The sequence below is a fragment of the Danio aesculapii genome, chromosome 17 (assembly GCF_903798145.1).
Source record: "Danio aesculapii chromosome 17, fDanAes4.1, whole genome shotgun sequence".
Lineage (NCBI taxonomy): Eukaryota > Metazoa > Chordata > Actinopteri > Cypriniformes > Danionidae > Danio > Danio aesculapii.
Window position 1 is genome coordinate 6536552 of NC_079451.1, and position 4936 is coordinate 6541487.

Genomic DNA, 4936 nt, shown 5'->3' on the forward strand with positions numbered 1-4936 from the left:
CATAGGCATTTGTAGCTCCGCCCTCTTTTGAAAAGACCATAATCTCATTTGAATTTAAAGCAACAGTCACTAAAATGGCACAGTTTGGAACAAGCATTTAAAGGGCAATTTCAAAGAGTTATAAAACATTATTTGTGTGGTATTTTGAGCTGAATCTTTATATACATACTCTAGGCACATTAGAGACTCATTTAGATCTTGTAAAAAGGGGCTTAATAGGTCCCCTTTAACACTCGCTAGATTGACATGTTTGACTGTTATGCCTCAGCTGCCTGTCGCTCTGGGTGGCAATCTGCTGCAAATGCAGGTCTGTGTAGGTCTACAGCATGGAGAATACAACTAGCCTTTGAGCGAGCTGAGGAAGAATCACATGAGCTCTATTGGTGCTCCTATTGGGAGCGAGAAAGTTGCTCTTCATTTGCATAATATTGAAGGATTCTCAACTTTGACGCGTTGCTTGACACGCCCACCTGGTTACCAGTGGTCGCTGTCGATCGCGTAGATGGAGGTCGCCAGAAGTCCCTCATAGAGTGAATGAGGCTTTACACTCAGATCCTGAGTATATCTTGCAGCATCTCAAACAAGATAAACATTCTAACAACATGAAGCTCCACATTTAGAAAAAAAAAATCTTGAGGCCTTGAGTTTTTTCTCTACTCTCACATTTTTCAAAGAAAAACAGGTTCTCTGGGAATTGTCCCTGAAAGTGATTAAAATGGGCTAACTGCCTGAAGTTGTAAACACTTAACTATTTATTATAATAAATATTATCCTGCATAACATATGATTAATACATAGTTAAGCTTGGTCTACCCCTGATAAATAAGGGACTAAGCTGAAGGGAAATTAATGAATGAAATAGCTTGGTCTGAAAATGTGTTAAAGGGATAGTTCACTCAAAAATTTACTAACAATTTACTCTCACTCAAGTGATTCGAAACTTGTATTGATTTCTTTCTTCTGTTTAACACAAAACAAGATATTCTGAAGAATGTTGTGGCAAAAAAACAGCCATTGACATCCATAAAAGGAACATAAACTACTATCCAATGCTGTTTCTTTCCCAACATTTATTCAGTATATTAGAAGAAATAAACTCAAACATGTTTAAAACTAGTGGAGGATGAGTAGATCATGCCAGAAGATACATTTTTGGGTGAACTACCCCTTGAATATGAGTAGCTTTTTGACCATTAAAACCGTCTGTTTGAAATTATATATACTGTATATACTAGTGTAATTGTTGTGGTATTGTTTCCAAGGGTCCTGATCAGAAATGGGGTCCAACGAAATCTAAAATGGGGCCTGAAGCAGGACTTTCCCCAATGTCAATAAGAGCCCAGTCCCAAATGGCACCTTAAATCCATGTGGTCTCCCTTTGAGTCTACATTTAAATGTGATGTAATACCATGAAGAGATGTAAGGTGTGCCATTTTGGACATATGGTCTGTTCATACTGTCCAGGTGTCCCAGAAAGCATAGCGGTTTTTGCATCACCAGGGTACAATTTACACAAAATATTCTTTTGTATTTAAAATACACAAGACATGGGCCGGGAATGAGGTTTTTTTTTTTGGCCTGAGCCTTATGTTTTTAAAATGCTGTGTCATGCTCAAGACCCTGCAAAGGTAGTAGCACAGTGGAAAGAAATATGTCTAATGTGTGAACAAAACCTTAAACTCTGCATGAGATTAAAACTGACAATGTTTATTTTGCTAGTGCACATTGTTGGTCTTAAGGTGAACAATTAATCAGTGCAAGTTTTGGTAATCTTTAATCACAATCTTGCCATTTGTTTCTGCTCTGGAATGCATTCCTTCTCTGAACACATCATTTTGAAGGCATGACTGAAAAATGCTTAGCCCCTGCCCCTTTTGCCACTAGTTTGCTGTGAGTGAAGCTAGAGAGGAGAGGTGAAAGATTAAACTCCACCTTCTATTCAATATTCCGTTTCAGTTTTAAATATGTCACCTTACTGAAATAAGTCAGCAGCAAATTCAGGTTCATACAAAATTCAAGTTGTGCATGATCTTCTAGGATTGTTTTAGCTCAAGTTTAAAAGGGCTGTGGGCTAATATATCAAGCGTGAAAAGTCTAATTGTCATCTTGTGGAGATAGTGGAGACATTTTTAATTCATTAAAAACATTTTTTTCTGATGCATGTTTCTATCACAAGTTGTAGCTTATAAAAGTATTAATTGTTGAGTTATTAATGAATAATATTAACACAGGCCTTTTTCATGTTTTATCTACTATACAGATGTAGATGACTAGATGTACTGTACTGGATGCAAACATATGAACACTAATATTGTTTGGCATATAGGGTATTTTCCTAATTTCCTAAATGTTATGTTCATTTTCTAAATAAAACCTGATGCAAACAAAAAATGGATGGATGGATAAAGAATGGAAACAAAGCAAAGTAAACAAAACTAAACAGAAAGCAAAGTGAAGAAAAAAATGATTTAACTGATTTAAAGGGCACCTATGATGAAAATCATCTTTTGTAAGCTGTTTGGACAGAACTGTGTGTAGGTATAGTGTGTCCACAGGCATATTGGGGTGATAGAACCACAATCAGTCTCTTTTTCTTAAATTTCCTGACGTTAAAATAGGATCCAAATCCCTCCCATTTTGAGGCCCACCACAACAATCACATAGGAGTGTGGTTTCCCCTCCCACCGAATTGATTGACAATTAATTAACATGTCTCCATAGTAATGCGTATAATCATATCAACAAGACAGGATGTCCGCAAGCACCCGGGATTAAAAGATCTGGCTCATCATTGCAGAAAGGCTTGAATTAACTCCACAACAAATACATCAAATAATCGTTGGCAAAGTTCTTACTGTAGTGTTTCTCACAAATGTTGCGTGAGATCTGCTTTCTTCATGTCTGTCACTGTGCTGTTTATCTGATGCAGCCAAGGCGGAGATTGAGGCACACTCTGACAGGCACGTGGGAACGGTGGGCATGGAGAACTAGCATTAAATGCACAGGCAACAAAAACAGCTACAATGTGTGCAGAACAGAAAATATTCTGAAAGGTATAATAAATAATTTGATTGGTGATTTGAGCTGACACTTTACAAAGACATTCTGTAGACACAAAAAACTCTTGAAAAAGGGGTAAAATAGGTGCCCTTTAAAACTGAAGAGTCATATTAGAGATTTTGGATGGTGCAGACTTTTGATTTTGCAGACAAACAACCATTCAGCAGCGCTATAGAATGCATCATGGTCAACCCAATTGTCAACACTGCTGGTTCTGGAAGAAATGTCCCCATTCATTTTCTCCCTACAAGATTTAAATAAAAAGTCTTTGTTAAAGAATTGCAAGCTGTAAACCAAAACAATCAGCTATAAAGTGATACACATCATTACAAACTCTGAATAAAAAGGAAATTAAAATCGGGAAACTGGAAGTCTCTGCACTTTGTGGCTTTAATGAGGGCGAAGACTTCAATTCAGCAAAGCATTGCTAATCAAATAAAAAAATGACAAAGGAATAGAAAAAAATGTCATTTAAAGTTTAGGTTGTATAAACATATTATGTATAGAGCAAAATGTGTATTTGCATACAAATATTTGGGACATTCTACCAGAAATGTACATTTTCACTTATAAGAAATGTGACTGGGCCTGACTTAAGATTATTATCCTCAAATAAATCATATAAAAACAAGCATAAAATCCTACAATTCAATGATAGAACGCGTCCTTGATCACTGTCAGCTTCTCCTCCATCAAATGATGTCACTTCCTTTGAGTCATAGCCTTAAACGTGTATTGCACACATTTTATGTTCAATTTAATGCATATGTGACAGGACTGACAGAAACACAGAGACAATTGTAAATGTATTTGTATTATATATTTGTGGAATTTATGTATAATTTCATGTTTTGAATCAATTGATGTGACTGATGACACATTAAACTTGCTATTTCTGAAGTTTTTTTTCTAAATAACAGTTTAAATAAGTGTTTAAATGAAGAACAAAAATCTGAGAACCAAATGAATGACATACTCCTTTAAAGAACAACTCGCAGAAATCAACCATCAGTCCATTTTAGAAACTTTTGGGTTGAAAAACTTTTCATTCACTGTATTTATGTTTTTATTTCAGGGACAGATTATGTAGGTTTCTGGTAGAATGTCCTATTTAAGTATTTTGAGATAATATAGAAACTGGGGGTTGAGCTAAAGATCTCCTTTGGTGCACTTTGTTTACTGCGACTCGCTGACTGGTGTAATTTTCTGTACAGCATCTTGAGATTTTTTTAAACATGTTTTCCATTATTAGACATGAATGCTGACTTTAATTGAACAAATGGCCAGGTTCAACAAAATAATATATAATAAATTAACACCCTAAGAGCTTACACCCCGTCTCTGATGTCAGTCTCTAAAAATGTTATCAGTTATTACAATATTATCATACTAGTGACTGTTTTGTTTTTCCTTCGGCTGAGTCCCTTTATTCATCAGGGGTCACCACGGCGGAATAACCTGCCAACTTATCCATCATATGTTTTACACAGCACATGCCCTTCCTGCTGCAACCCAGTAATGGGAAACATCCATACACACTCATTCACACATATAGGCCCAATCCCAATTCTACCCTTTAGCCCTTCCCCTTAGCCTGACACTCGAATACCCCATCAGTAATGTCCAGTGGCTGGGAATGAGCTTTTCACAGTGTCTGGTATAATGTTAATGTTGTTTTCGTGTGTTGAATATGGCCCCTGTGTAAATGCGCAGTATAGTTATGACCTTATTGCCACATTGTATCATTATGATAACATGATATATGCCTTCCCTACTGAAAAAAACAGCTTAAACCAGCCTAGGCTGGTTAGCTGTTTTTAGCTGGTCGACCAGCCTGGTTTTTGGCCATTTCCAGGCTGGTTTCCAGCCATTTCCA